Source organism: Pogona vitticeps, chromosome 2 (assembly GCF_051106095.1).
Source record: "Pogona vitticeps strain Pit_001003342236 chromosome 2, PviZW2.1, whole genome shotgun sequence".
NCBI lineage: Eukaryota > Metazoa > Chordata > Lepidosauria > Squamata > Agamidae > Pogona > Pogona vitticeps.
In genome coordinates, this window is record NC_135784.1 from 209,799,544 (window position 1) to 209,815,911 (window position 16,368).

At 39.3% G+C, this 16,368-nt stretch overlaps 1 protein-coding gene and 1 long non-coding RNA gene across 3 annotated transcripts in view; one reads left to right on the plus strand and one right to left on the minus strand.

Annotated features, from left to right (window-relative positions):
• LOC110077722 (uncharacterized protein KIAA1958) overlaps positions 1-16,368 on the minus strand; it is a 72,673-nt gene that overhangs the window by 30,432 nt on the left and 25,873 nt on the right. The window contains exon 1 of one of the 2 annotated variants that reach the window (XM_078384870.1): positions 4,517-4,594. The exons of the other annotated variant lie outside the window; for it this stretch is intronic. The gene's annotated coding sequence lies outside the window, so the exon portion shown is untranslated. Of the gene's footprint in view, positions 1-4,516; positions 4,595-16,368 lie in introns of those variants that run through there. 2 annotated transcript variants of the gene reach the window in all.
• Positions 15-12,492, plus strand: LOC144586532 (uncharacterized). Its single transcript, XR_013541402.1, has 3 exons — positions 15-2,516; positions 8,966-9,099; positions 11,731-12,492. It is a non-coding gene; the product is annotated as an uncharacterized LOC144586532 (long non-coding RNA).

Here is a 16,368-nt window from a genome sequence, read left to right on the forward strand (position 1 = left end):
CAAAGTATGCAGATGAACATGAATTCAAATTTTATTTCTACAAATACAGTGGTGCCTCGCTTAATGGGTGCCCCGTTTAACGACGAAATTCCATACTGATTAACTTTTCGCGATCGCTTTTGCGATCGCTTTGCGATGTTCCCTATGGGGAAAAATCGCTTTGCGATGATCGGTACCCTGTTTCGCTTACTGATCATCGCAAAGCAATGATTTTTTAACAGCTGATCGGCGGTTCCAAAATGGCCGCTGGGTAAAAAAATGGCCGCCCGCTGTTTTCTGGGACGGATTCCTTGCTTACCGGCCAACGAAAATGGCCGCTGTATGGAGGATTTTTGCTTAAAGGTGAGTCTGAAGCCCATAGGAATGCACTGAAGGGGTTTCAATGCATTCCTATGGGCTTTTTAATATCGCATAGCAATGAAATCGCTTTGCAGCGATTTTTGCTGCATCGATTATTGTCGCTATGCGAGGCACCACTGTATCTGAAGGAGCGGACATGTACCTTGCACATCGTAAGCATACAGAACATGGTAGATAAACTATTTTTTAAAAGATATGTCTTAACTCAGCCTTTGCATTCATCTTTAGAAACACTCAATAATACATAGAAAAATTATTGGCAACTTGCAAAGGTTACTTATTTCATGCTTAAGGCAGAAATCCTATGTACTGTGCCTCAGTAAAATCTGTGAGGATTACTTCTGTATTGACACTTTAAGGATTAGGCTATAATCCAACAGGGACACCCAGAGCAGTGTGTAGTGGAAAGAGCAAGGGACTAGGATTCAGGAAGCCTCACTTTAGATCAACCAAGGAAACGCATGGGGGTAACCAACTGGTAAAGCCACTCCTTAATTATAACAATTACCTTGAAAGCTCTATTAGGGTCACTGTAAATTGGTTCTGATTTGATCACATTTAACATAGTAACATGAACTTAACATGCATTTTACTTTGGGCACAGTACAGCCTTAGTTTAGCTGTCACTGATTTCAACAGTTGACAGGACCAACCATTATATAAGAACTGGCCCCCAAGTTCTCTGCTTGAGAACCAGAGGATGTCATTCAGAGAAGGTCTGAGTTTGGAACCTAAAAGCAGGAGTGGAGTAGTGGGAGTGTCTGGGCAGCACATGGGTTAAAGATGGGAGCCAACGCAAAAGCTGTCTGTTACAGCTTTTTAAAAAATAACTGAAGTTGAAAAACTGGCCTTGCACCCTTATTTTTCAGACAACTGTACTCAAACAACAAAAGAACACCAATGTGTTTTCCCTCCCACAATGGCATTTCCTTGCAGATAACATGCTTCTGCTATCAAATTTGCAGATTAAGCCCGTGTTTACTTTCTAACAGCCAGTCAGGAAACAAAACACTCTCAGAAGAGGCACAGGTGAAGAAAATTTTACAATGTGATAAACAAATGTCTTTTATTACTTGATTTTAAAAAGTGCTAAACACGTTGTCCAGTTTAACTTAAGGTATGCTAGCTTCAGTTATGTCCTCCTATCTAAAAGAAACCAAAATACAGCCCATTCTTAAGAAAATCGATTTGGTGAAGGATGATTTAAACAACAACAGACCCATCTCACATATTCCTTTCTTGGGCAAGTTGACTGAGAGAGTGGTTGTTGGCAGATTGCAGGCATTCTGGGGGAAAACTGGAGAGTCTGGATCCATTTCTGTTCAGGCCACAACATGGTACTGATACAACACTGGTCACCCTGCAAGACAGTCTCCCAAGGGAGGCAGTCAGGTGAGTGTAACCCTGCTGGTCCTCCTGGGTCTTTGATACTATGAACCACAGCATCCTTCTGGAACAACTATAGAGCGTAGGGATTGGGGGGCTCTGTACTTCAGTGATTCCAGTCCTTTCTTGATGACCGATCCCAGATGGTACAGCTTGGGGATACCATCTCATAGGGTCAACTGCTTCCCCAATGCTCTTGGAAGCTGCTGGAAGAAGTCATATGAAGCTTTGGTATTTACTGTCACTAGTATGCTGATGTAAAAATACATACTCTGCCATTATTTTCGTTCCGGGGTGATATGAAAATTTTGGGGGGGGGGGGCAACATTTGCTGGCTTGTGGAGGCTTTGGGAAATTTAGCCTCCCTCCCAAAAAAACAACAACCAACATCCCCCCCCCCTTTTCCAAGATCCTTAATATACTTATAACAGACCCCAAAGACTCTCCTTTGAAACCTTCCCCTCCCCTCTTTGTTAAGCCTCTTGGCTGCATTTTATTTAATGTTCTTTGCTCTTTTGAGAATTCATTACTGTTGCAGCTCGGTTTTATTTATTATCTCATACAGAGAGTGAATTGTTTGAAAATTAGCTTTGCCTATATTTTATACCCAACACAGCCATAACTGCAGGTGACTTTAAAAAAGAAAGAAAGAAGGGATAATAATTTGTTTTAAGTTATTTCAACAGAGCAGTGGCATTCCCAGAGGAGAACATTAATCCTGGTTTCTTGTATCAGGAGGGTCTGTTGGAACAACATAGCATCATCAGGAGGTGAGCCTAATATAGAGTGAACTGTTCTTTCTCTCCAAGAAAAGGTATTTTGATGAAGAAATTTGTTTTTCCCCTTGTTTCAACCCTGGTTCAGTGGTGGTGCCACATTCCTACTAGCCAACTACTGTCATTCTGCTACCACTGGCAAGGCTTCACTAGAAAAGGTTGCTTTGCCAAGAATCAGAGGCATGGCTTCTGCTTCCCATTGCCAGCTCAACAGGTGCTGAACAGACTGCAGACAAATTGGCTGGTAAAATGCCTTCTGCCATCTCCTAGGCATCAAAGAAAGGCCTGTTTTGCCTAAGAGTATTAGCTTAATAAGCCCAAATAGAGGCATATGCAAATGTTTTGTAAATCTCTGCTAGATTTTTTCCCCGTCCACACCACCCTGGGTTCCAAGCTTTGTTTTGTTCTTTCAACGAAGCATATCATAATAAAATAAACCAAGCAGCAAACCAATAAAAACTCATCTGAATTCTTTTGGTTTATAGATTTCCATCTCATCTGTCAGTCAATGGAGATATCCGTCAATTAGCCCAGCACCTTGGAAAAGCATAATCTTAATAGTCTTACTGGCTGGGGGATTCTTGGAATTGTAGTTGCAGACTACCATTTTCAAGTGCTCGATTGGACATGCAAACAGTTATGATATCATAAAGTCACATGATGTGCAGTGCTGCAACAGTATTGGAAGCATTGCCCCGCCATAGAGATGGCCACCCATGTCCATGCTACGCTATACACCTTATTTATTTTGCTGTATGGCCCAACCTATCATAATGAAAATAAAAGTGGGAAGAAACTGATAGTAAGTCTGGAGGTCAGACGGGATGATATGGTTTGCATCTCACTTCAACTGGTGCTCCCTTAAGTGATGAAATAAGTCCATTTGCCATAGGGCATTCCAGCAAGCTTTGTTTTATGATTGGTCACTGGAAAGAAAACGCTGGTTTAATTCACAAATCTGTCAAGAGTTATTTCTGAGGAAATGGCATTGTCGAAGGAAAGGAAGGCTAAATTACAGGAAATACACACTTTCTTTAATATCCAGTTTGACAATTATTTATATAGAACAGAGCTACAGAAACTGTTATCCTCTAGATCACTGGTTCTTAACCTTGGGTTACTCAGGAGTTTTGGACTGCAACGCCCAGAAGCCTTCACCACCAGCTGTGCTGACTGGGGTTTCTGGGAGTTGCAGTTCAAAAGCATCTGAGTAACAAAGGTAAAGAACCACTGCTCTAGATCAGTGGTTGCAACCCTTGGGTAACCCAGATGTTCTTGGACTGCGGTACCCGGAAGCCTTCACCACCAGCTCTGCTGGCTGGAATTTCTGGGAGTTAACAGTCTGAGAACACTGGGCTACCCAAGGCTGGGAACCACTGCTTTAGATGTTTTTGGACTACAACTCCCAGAAGCCTTCACCATCACCTCTGCTGGCCAGGATTTCTGGGAGTTGAAGTCCAAGAATATCTGGAGGCCCAAGGTTGGGGACCACTGCTCTAAAGGACTCGGTCTTAGCTTCCAGAGGTCATATGCCTCAGCAAGCCTGCCCAGAGATTATGGGAGATGTATCTCAACAATATATTCCATCTTCCCTAACCCACCTCTGGTATTGAGCGCAAAATAATGCACATTTGCTAATTTGGCTTACACTAGCATAGTTTCCCCCCCTAAGTACACATGAGTCACAGCAGCATATTCTGTTAGTTTTTAAAGCATTTATATTATATTTTCTTTGAATCTGAATCATTATTAATCAAATAAAGAATTTGTCATTTTCAAACCAGGTAAAAAACCTATTAATTAGCTATTGTACATTATCTCATTAACAGCATCCTCAATTCACCAATACATAGACCTATGAAGATGATCATTAGTTCACGAAGTGCACATTTTGATAATTAACTAAAGGCTGAAAGGGGCACTTGAATGCTAGAAAGAGTAATAATGATGTCCATGTAGCCCATAATGTGACCATATAATTCATTACATATTACCTATTCAGCAGAGATGCTGGTCGGAGAAACTGCATGTCAGTTGCTTTTTGTGTTGTTACTGTACAAAGAGAAACAGGCAAGCATGTATGGGATATACAGTAACTGTCTAGGCGTTCCCCCCGCACTTCACAATTTTCCTCTGAAGCCCATCTTCTCATTTGTTGATGCTTGACAGTGTGCTGCACCAACACACAAAATGGAGCACACCAGCTTTGTCTCCTCCATTCCTGATCCTGTCACCTCCTACTGCCTGTAGGTTGACTATCTAAAGCAGAGAGCATCTGCTTTTCACAGGACCAGTTTCCACGGACAGCCTTCAAGGATACAGTAGGCTCACCTCTTCAGAGATGTCACCCTTTCAAAAAGTGCATAAAAACACTGTAATGAGGAGATAGCTTGCAACAAAATAAAGCAGAGGAAAAGCTGCTAATACTATAATTTAATTATTAGTAATGATGCCATAGAACAGTGCAATTTTTGCTATACAGCAGCTGTAATATAATGCCTCTCTGAGCTTCTGAAGGAACAGAAAGTAACATGGTAAGAATCTGTCACAGTGATAGTACTGCTGTTATGGTCACAAGTCAACCATACTAGTTCTAGTCTGAAATCTGTATCTAAAAAGCTGAATGCTGAAAAGAGAAAGAGGCATGGAAGGTTAAAAATATTATTCATAACTGCTGTTATGTTATGAAATATACATATTGAATAGACTCACCAGAGTATACCAGGAAGTCTAATGCAGGCTGGGTGTGTAAACTTTGATCTCTTCAGATATAAACCAGAGCCTTAACCACAAGCACATCCATTTTTCTGTCTAAGGTGAAAATGGGAGAAGAAACAAGCATTGTGGGATACTATTAGTCCAGTCTGAAGATTAATGAGAGTTAAGGTTTTCAGCCTGACAAAGCATCTGGTACCATATCCCCCTACTGGCTCTAAAGAAAAATCATCTTATTTTTTCCCTGCCCATATGTAGAAAAGGACAGGATTTGATCTTGAAATAATCTAAAGATACAGATTTTCAATCCATTTGAGTATGTGGCTGAGAAAAATAAAGCCTTGTCCTGTTTACACAGTCAGATGCACAAGAAGAACGAAACTGCCCCTCTGTTTGCGCCCAAAGTCAGCTGCCCTTGTTTATATGAGCAGGAAATTAAAAGATCTTCTTCCCACAGTTCTGACAATTGAGTCATTCCTTACTTATATTCAGTGGTTTGTGCTGACTTCTAAATGCAACCTTGATTGGAAACAATTTGTATAGTTCCTAGTTTGCAATGTTTTTGACCCAGTTTTATTTGTTTGTTCCTTGACACTTTGTTATTATTCTCATATATTCAATAGCTCTTACCAATTTCTCTGTTCACAACTGCTTTATATATATTCAAAGTTAAAGGCTCAAGAAACTTACAGCTAAATCCCTCTCCTACCATCGATACTGTCATAAATAGCACAGCAGTGACAGACCTACATTTTGGGGAGCCTGAAGCTTCAACTTTTATGGGGGGCCCTTTGCAACCAGCAGTGAGGTCTGAGTAACCACTTTTATCTTTTTTCACTGGGGTTGTTCCTCTTGGAGCAGAGTGTGTGAGAAACTGAGTGTGGCTTAAAAATATACTTTCTTCTAATTACCCAGCAGATAAAATGGTTCTGGCAGGAACCTACAGAATAGATTGAGCTACAAGTCTCCCTCAGTAGACCACTCCTTATTAGTTAGTTTACCTCAGCTGGCACTTACTGTCTTAATACATTTATTCAAAGACTCTGGTTACGAGAAAGAATAAAATCTTACTGCTTACTTACAGTTCTCCATATATCAAAACAAAATATTGTGTAAAAATGTTAACTTTTTACATCACTGAGCTTAACTGGTTAACTAGCTTCATTACTGACTAACTGACATGACAGAATACTTCACTCTAACTGTCCTCAGACTCCATAACTAACACAGGCCAAATCCTGACTGGGGAAAAAGGGATGGGAGGGGGGGAATTCTGAGGTAGATTGGAAATAATTGGCTGCTGCTGAGTTGACTGACAGCACCCTCAGTCCAGAAAGGTCCCTTCCAGACAAAATCTATTGAAGGCATCATATGTAGGTTGCAATATATCCAACAGTTCTATGATGAATCACCACATTATTATTTTTTTAAAAAGTGAACTAAAGTCACTTCTGGAGCCTCTCCAAAATTAAGGGTCCTGAAGCTTAAACTTCATTATTTTCATGGCAGATCTGCCCCTTCAGATTCATTTTTAAAACTAATAATAATAGCTCTGCAAGTTAGGTTACTGGCCCTTTGATAACATATTGCTTATTTATATGAACTATTTTTGTTCTGTTCTGTGTCTAATAAAACTCCCTGAGTGATTTAGACATATCAATAGCAAGATAGTTCTTGCCTTATCACTTTTTTAAAAAAACCAATATCACCCACAAGAAAAAGGAGGGAAAGCTTGGGGGCCAGTTCTTGGAAGTTATAGTTCTTAATAACAGCCAGCTGGGATGGAAATGTATGTGCAACAGAGGGGGAGAGAGGCATTTGCCCCAAAGTAGTTCATTTATTCGTTCATGACATTTGTATAGCATGCTAGGTAGCTTACAAAATGCACATGTGAAATCAATTTAAATGCAAAATGAAATGTAAAGCCATAACATTAAAAGCAGCATAAGTGCAACCCAAAACCAAAACAAAGCACAGAACACAGATTTGAGAATGGAGGGGGGTCAAAATGATACAGGGCTGAGTGAAGAGGAGGAAAGGGTCCATGAGAGGCAGCACAACACACTTGTAAGAGGACATAAAGACAGAGAGAGAGAGAGCAACATCTTGGCAATTGTGATTGAATAACTGTGATGAAAAATCTTGTGCCTGGTGGTAGATGTGTACCACTGGCTGAAGATCAGTGGGTTAGAAGTGGAGCGGCTTCATCAGAATACCAAAGTGAAAACCTGCCCTGTCCTTGCCTTGTCGGCTGGCTAGGCTCAAAGAAATCCCTACAGTAGATTAACACACTCTGTGTTGGGCTGTGTGCATGTGTGCCCAGATGCATGGAGTTACACGTGTAGGGGATGTCTGAGGAAACAGAGGAGCTTATTTCACTCAAGCGGAAAGGCTTGCTAGGTCTGATCCTGAGTAGACAGGATATTGGCCCACATTTGCTTTTTTGCTTTTGGTTTGGTTTTGGCTTGCTTTTGCTCCATGGTTGCTTTTTTTGTCAAGCACGTTTAGCACATTTTAAAAATAATTCAAAACCCTGACAGAGGTGAACCTAGGTTCAGTGTTTACATCATGGGGTTTTGGAGTGCAGTCTCATTCAGCTTGGTGAACTTCTTCAAATTGTGCAGCATGATGGTAAATATTACCTTCATGGACCCTAACACGTTCATTTTTATTTTATTTTTTAACCATTTATTTTAATGTCAAATTGCACCATAAAGAACTGATTTGGAATTAACACATGCACTAGCAGTGGTGTCCAACCTTGGCCCTCCAGATGTTCTTAGACTACAGCTCCCAGCCACCTCTGCTGGCCAGGATTTCTGGGAGTTGAAGTCCAAGAACATCTGGAGGGCCAAGGTTGGACACCATTGCAAAGGAATCAGAGAAGCTTTAAACTTATCTTTGTGCAGGAACCTAAGTAGGATCCATTCAATTTTTGCCATGGAGATAACAAGAGTATCAAGTTGCACGCAGATGATGGTAGTATCAGGTATCTACTGAACATTTATATGAGAAAAAATAAAGAACATATACCTTGTGTGTATGTGTGTGTGTGTTTCATTGGCCATTTACCGAACTACCCAGTTTCAAAATGAATGCAACTGAAGTATCAAAATCCATAACAGAATAGTAAATTAAATTTCCTTAGTCATAATGCCATTAGATCTGATGACTGTTTATCCGGTGCTGCTGTTTTGGTTGCCTCTCCTAAATGCCTGGAAAATGTAAAAAGCAATAGAATATGACACCTACTCAAACACTTTCCAGTAAATCCCTCCAGTAGGCTAGGCTAGGTGAGAATGACTCTGTCGTTTGTCCTACAAAGCCTCTGAAAATCCTGTCCAAAGACACAAAGAGACTTTCTCTGCAAAAAATATCTCACAATGTGACTTTGGCTGCTCTGTGAAAGTGTACAGTACAATTACGAATGTGCAGGAAATGACATTGTTGTATAAGCTTCCAGAATTTACTATGCATTATCGCAGCTTGATAACTGGAGACAGAACAGAGTGACCCTTGAATAATGTCACATAACAATACCAACCTGTTTCTGTAACAGAAATTCAAGTGTTATATTAATACTTGTTCAAAATAGGACAAGAAGGTAACCTGAGAATCTTGTCAAGAGGCTTGCTAGTATGCCAAACGCTATATATACCTTAAGAATTTAACAAACATTGGACTAGATTACATGAAGTTCTTATAGTGTGGCATTCTGTTTACCGTAGTGACCTAGCAGATGTCCCTGGAAAGCCCTTAAGCAGGACTTGAGAGCAGTAACACTCCACCTTATTGTTTCCCATCAACTGGTACTCATCTGATCTTTGAGACAGAATATTGTTATTACGGACCATAGTCATTGGTAAGTAGGGCTGTACACTGATCCCCGATTCAGCACTTTTATATGGATCCCAAGGTGGTCTGAAGTTACTTGGGTCCTGGTCAATTCAATTTACGAACTGTTTCAAAATGGCAATTTTGATGGCAATTTTAATTGTATTTTAATCATTTAATCTTTTGTTGTATTTTAATTGAATTTTAATTGTTGTAAGCTGCCCAGAGACCTTTGGGTAGAGTGGGTGACATATAAGTTAAATAAATAAATAAATAAATAAATAAATAAATAAATAAATAAATAAATAAATAAATAAATAAATAAATAAATGTTTCTAAATTCAGATCAACAGTTCTCCCCCTGAGTTGCATTTGAACATCAACATAATCAAAAAAAAAAAAACTTTCGTTTTGTATTCACATGTGTGAAATTTGGAGCCACACAGACCCTAATGAAGGGAGTAAATGTGCCAGATTTCAGACAGCTTGCTTAAGGAATTTGCTTACTTGGCTCTTCTACAATGTTTTCCTTTCACTATAATTGAAGTGGAATTCTGGTCCCCAATTGCATATTACAGCAGTAGCTAAGCAAAGGTGTTTTTAAAAAGTAACACAAAGGAACAGAAAAGTAAACACCAAAGTAAAAAGTAAAGGTAATTTTTCACCTTTCATGAAGTTCTCCAGTTCTTTTTAAATGTCATCTAAGAGTCAGCATACATGTTAAACATATATTCAAGGTCTGTTTTCATTTACTGTAGGAGAAGCATGTGGGGCCTTAATCCAGACTGGTCTGACTGCATGTGTTTGCTTTGTTACATATATTCATAAGATGGAAATGAAGGAAACAGACACAAGTTCCTTTTTTCCTTATATTATCCCACTGGAAGGAAGAGATTTGGGTGCATTGTATGTACCGTATTTTTCGCACCATAAGACGCACTTTCCCCCCACAAAACAGGGGGGTGGAAAGTCTGTGCGTCTTATGGAGCAAAGAAAACAGATTATATTTTCCTGTTTTTTTCTCCTAAAAATTGGTGCGTCTTATGGAGCGAAAAGTATGGTAAGCAGTGGAGGTCAACATATAACAGTGTGTACAAAAATAAAAGCTTAATCTAGAAACCCTTTGTTTTTATCTATTTATATTCAGAGAAGAAAAGTACATGTGTACAAGCACCCTTCCTTAAGTCATTACGAAGAGTGAAATCTTATACTCATTCACACAGTTTGCCACTTGTGTCAATTATCCTATTGTTTACCTTGTAGACTGATAAATGATATTATTCACAGCCTAATAGTCCTTTTACTAATTAACCACTGCCCTTTTTTCCCATTATTTGTATCCCCACCTGGTCATGGGGCCATGTATAAGTATGACAGTCATATAGTCTCACTCTTATGTCTGAGGATGTAGACTTGATCCATGAAAGCTCACATTAAAACAACAGTTTTTAAGGTGCCACAATATTTTTGTCTCTCTTTTTTTCTTTGTTCGTTTTTATCTGACATGCTCACACAGATGTTTACGTTTGCTATTCTTTCCTCATGTCTTCAATCCCTGTGCCTCAATGTACGGTTCTGACACAAGGTAAAAGCTGACAAGGACCAGTGATGTATAAGAACTAAACCACGAGCAAGGCAATGAGCCAGTTTCCAGCACTTAAGTGATGCAGCGCTAAAATAGAAACAGATAGGGGGGAAGGGGGAGAGACAAGTCCAGGGTATCCTGTGGAACTTGTCATCCCAAACTTGGCAAACCCCAAAGACACAATTTACTCCAACACAGGGAATCACACATGCCAAAAGGAGTTGTTATTTTTTTTAAGTGAGCTGAGTTAATTCAAAATACACAACCTCCATGTGGATGTTTTTTTTTTTTTAAAAAAAAACTTTCTGGCAGGGAAAAAAAAGTGCAGTTTGCTGTACGTCATGCAGTTGGAGATTTTTAATTTACCCCAAACATGACATAAAAACAGGAGTATAACAATGTGTAACTGAGATCTAAGTTAAGATGATAAGCAATAATTTTCCCCTTTGGCTTTTCACAGAATACGGTTGAGCTAAAAGTTTTACAACTCCCACTGGTTATGCCCTTCTTAGGGATGTGAAGACCTAGGAAAAGAAATCTGGAGAAATCATTTTCTTCTGTTCCCCCAAAAGACAAATTCTCAGTTTTTCCAAGTAGAAAAATCAGAGCCTCTGAGGAACAAAAGTCTAATGAGAGGCTTCCTCTTTTGAAATGAACGAAAAAAATTAATTGGAAAAAATTAAAACAGAGTTTCATTTGCTGAAATTGGTAGGCATAGTGTAACGTTTCCTATGCAAAGCAACTTTGAAATTAGAAAATGGTAATTCCTGTATGTTCTAGAAATATAACAAATGCTCAAATCCTTGACTGAGGAAATAGACTGTAATCCAAAAAATATATCTGTTTTGAAATAAATCCGTTAGCCTCAAACATGCCACAACACTTTTCTATTCCAAGCCAAAATGCATTTCTGTATCTAGTGGGCACCACTATCATGAGACAAGCATATAATCTGGGCTTCGTTGTCTATGGACTGCTGTTCCTTTTTATTACCTCTGTTCTTGTTTGACAGAGACAGTCACAGTAGAACAAAGTAACCTGTTTCTAATGGATATTTGACCTGTCTCCTGCCAGCCTTTTCACTTCTCCTTCAACCGAATATAGTACAGAACCCTATTGGAAACTGGAAAAGAAAGAGCTTATTGCTCTGCAAAAGACAAAGAGGAACAATCTAGCAGGCTGGCTAAGAACTGAACTCTAACCGCAACCCACAGAAGGACGAAGATACCACTTACCACAAGGGGTTGTGGACATCTTTCTCTAACTGAAACTTAAGCATGTTGTTTATTCTGAGTTCTGAGCAAAACCTTATTTGTAGAGTTCAATCAGTTTGTTTTAATAATATGTTTAATGCAATCTGTAAGGTTAATTCTATCACCAATGTTTTTGAGCATATTACACTGTAAATGTAGCAAGACATTTCTGAAGGAAGTGGCTCTCAGCCAATCTAACTGAGGAGGACTCCATTACAAAATGTTTGATATGTATCAACTCTTACAGTGTTTACGAATGTGTGAATATATTCTCCCACACACACACACACACAGCAAAATGGCACAATAATTTTTTCCATGCTTCATATCCTTCTGTGAAAAAAAATTATGCTGTTCAAATGCTGACATCTGAGATATGTTTCCAAATGTTCATATGTTTTCTAATTCCTAATAATCAAACACAGCATTGTACCTACTAAATAACTAGAAGATATTAAAAATCTTTCATGTGTGAAAAATGAAGTGGCTAACTGTGAAAGAAGCACTTGCAACATGTTGGAGTTTTATTTACAACCTCACGTGTTGTCTGTAGTTAAGTGACCGGGCTATTTATCCAGCACTAACCAATAATTCCTTCCAGCTTCTGTACTAAGAGAAAGAGACCATAGTTGCACTAATAGAGGATGTTTCTTTCTCATTTTCATTAGTTGTTTCTTTTTCTGATTGCTTTGTGGTTCACCACCGTGCCTCCAAGGACAAAAGCCAGCCCATGTGGCCCTGGGCAAGCTGGACAGTCCCAGGGTGACCCCAGAAGAAGGCAATGCTAAACCACTTCTGAGTACTCTCTACCTAGAAAACCCTGAGTCATAATTGACTTGATGGCATATGATTATTATTATTTATTATTCAAACAGACAATTTTATGACTATCTCTCTCATAACCAGCTTCAAGTGGGCTTTCTTCTCCACTCAAGCAAGAGCCACGCAACTGATTCTAGCTTTTGTGATGAGATGGGTTTTTGAGTTAAAATCTTTTAAGGCATATGGGTTTTGTAATTATGAAATGAGCCAGAGAGGTTCCATCTTGTTTCTTTGTATATAGTATCTGTGCTATGCTGACAAGTTGTTTTCTAGGCGAGCAGAGAGAATGTTATTCTGAAAGCCTGAGAAAGGACTCGGTGTGATTAGATAGATGGGAATTGTTGTGACTCTTTGATAAACCACAGAAAACCCAAATAACATCTGGTGCGTATGGGAAGGAAGTCATGTGATGTAACAGGACTGTTTGCCTAGTAACGAACTCTGATTGGATGACATCGTGGGAAGGTGCGATGAGCCCTTGCCAGTTACTCTTGAAAAAGGAACTTTTTCTCTATGGACTTAGTCTTTCCAAGACCGACCTTTCAGTCATTCGTGACCTACTCTTCAGCCATTTGGGGACTCACCCTAATGTCTTTCGAGACAGGCTGGTGGCCTACCTACATGGACTGGTTCCTATGCTTTGCTGGATTACTTTTGGACTTATGGGATTTTTCCTAAGGACTGTGCATGGACTATTTTCTATGGACTGTTCTATGGAATATTCTTTATGGACTTCTTTTCTTGGAATACTCCATATGGACTATGCTCTTGTAATTTTGTAAGGACTATGGTATATTTACTGGATTTTTCTTTTCTAAGGACTATGGGACATATAATGGATTTTTACTTTTGTTTAGGGGTTTTTATTCTATAGTATCACTGAGGACTATAGCCTTTTTATAACTTACTTGGATTATTTTGTTTTTACTAATGATTTCCTAGACTGGAACTGTTTTTATTCTTTTTAATGTCTTTTTGGTTTTTATGGTGTTTTTGAAGAGTCACAACAATTCCCATCTATCTAATCACATCGAGTCCTTTCTCAGGCTTTCAGAATAACATTCTCTCTGCTCGCCTAGAAAACAACTTGTCAGCATAGCACAGATACTATATACAAAGAAACAAGATGGAACCTCTCTGGCTCATTTCATAATTACAAAACCCATATGCCTTAAAAGATTTTAACTCAAAAACCCATCTCATCACAGCTTTGTCTTGCACAGAGGACGCTGGCTTGTGATTTCCCTCCAAATAATGTTATTCTTCAAAGACTAGCTATGGAAAATCAAGTCAGCGTTTCTTTTGAGGTGATGATGCTGCTTTTGAATTGATTTGGGTGCAAGAGGCATAAGTCACTACGATCTCTGTAGGTCCTTTGAATGGGAGAGCAAGATCCCGGGGGAGAGTTATATTTTATTTATTTAGGCCCATGCTTTCAGTCCCATTGTCCTGTAGTGTTATGTAAAAGAAACCATTGGGAGCAGCCAGTAGGTTGTTGATGGAGCAAGGGCTCACAGTCTAAGAGTTCTGAATGGTTTCCAACTGTAAATCTCCAAAGTTCTGAGAAATGCCAAAGACTCTCAACAAATTTAATTAAGGTTTCTGGATATTAGAGTCTATATAAACATCTCTGAAATCAATTTCTTGCCAGCATTTGTAGACTTTTGTAGGATAGAGCCTTTGCTGGCTCGGCTTTGTATGCTGCTTGTAGGCAGGAACAACAACAACAGCAACTACAGAGCTGGAAGGGACCCTATGGATCATTGAGTCCAACCCCTGTCAAGGAGACTCAGTGAGGAATCAAACTCCCAACCTCTAACCACTGAGCTATCCAGCAGTTCTGTAACTACTACATAATAAGTAGCAACATTTGCTTTGTCACCAAAGAAGATACACTCCTAGCATTAAAAGTCTTAAGGAAGGAGGGAAGCAATGTCACTTTACATTTACATGTAAATATGTGATGTCAGTGTCATATACATTTTGTGTTGCTGTTGATATATTGTGATGACATATGGTTTTAAGCAATAAAGCCTGTTCATTCAATATCACTACTGATATTATAGTCTAAATCCAGTTATAAATCTAAGATTCAGCTGCCTGATATAAATTTCATTTTGGAAAGGAAGTACAGTCCCCTTTTTCTTTAGAGAAGGGAAATATGGAATTGATGTGGATAGATGGTCGACTAACATTTTAATTAACATATTAATAAGGAATTAAATGCTTTCATTTTTCAGTGTTAACAGGAGCAAATTCATTTTTGAATTTCTGCCATATAATTTTAACTAAAAATTATTGAACCTAACATTTCATGCTCTGGTCAGAGGGTCATGGAAGTAGCATGGATGTGTATCTGCACATTTGTTTATAGACACAAATGCCCACAGAGACACACACACACTATTATTATTGAGATAATATTATTGAGATTATGATCCCACAATTAGTCATTTTGCCCCCGTTTAGATGAGATACAGGCAAATATTATGTTTAAAGCTACACCCCTCCTTCAGGCTGTGTCTTAGGGTGTACAGAGGTGTACAGTGCATAATTCTGACAGAGCTTTTAGTGCTGTTCAGGTGTCAGGAACAGAATAAATAAAAACCTTTGTGTGAATCTTGAAGTGAGCTGCTTAACTGTCTGAGCTTTGTTAAAGTTTCTACTTCTGTTCACATGGGGGAAGATAAAATTTGCCTCTGCATGCAAAATTGAGCAGGTCAATGCTGGTTGCCTATCAGCCCTTTTTGATTCATTCAAGCAGGCTCCATATTAAGAACCAATGGCTAATGAGCATAACTGATTTGTCTAAATAAATGAATGAATGTAAACTATGTACATTAAAAAAAATCCCCCTATAAGACATACTTTTAATACTTCCATCTCATTTTCTCACTCCATTTCAGTTTTAAAGATATAGATCATGCTATGGCTAAAATCCTGTTCTTTAGCATTACAACTAGAAATGGGGGGGGGGTATTCTTATTAATATATGAATACGGATACCACCCCCGCTGGTGGAGATAACGAGGGTCCGTCCCCCTGGGGCCAGACCATCCATTCACTATTCTGCTGCTGCTGGGGGCTCTGCGCTTCCTTCCTATTGCTCTGGAGCTTGTGGTGGATTAGCCACTCCTGGCAGGAGGCAGGATGATGAGGCTCTCTGCCAGGCTGACGAGTGGCTAATCCACCGCGCGGAGCCTGTGGCATCAGTAGAACAGTGAGTGGTCGGTCTGGCTCCAAGGGACCGGACCCTCGTTATCTCCACCTGTGGGGGGTGGTATTTGTATACGAATACGAATACCTCCGTCTCTAATTACAACTACAGTAGGCCCTTTGAATCAATGTGAACCAACTCTTTTGTAATTTTTATTGATTCAGTGAGCCTACTCTAGTTCTAACTTATTATGCTGAATAACAGGAGTTTGGCCTGTATCTGGTTTTAAAAAATATGTCTATATTTCTCCAAGGGCCCAAAAAAGCAACATTCACTCAAAATGCCATGACCCGAATGAGTCTGTCAGTCGCCAAGTCAGTAGCCAAATTTTGGGGCTACATAATTAGCCAAGCCTTGATGTCAGCACACAGTTTCCTTCCACCCACCACTAGCGCTTAAACAGAATGTATTGTTAATCAC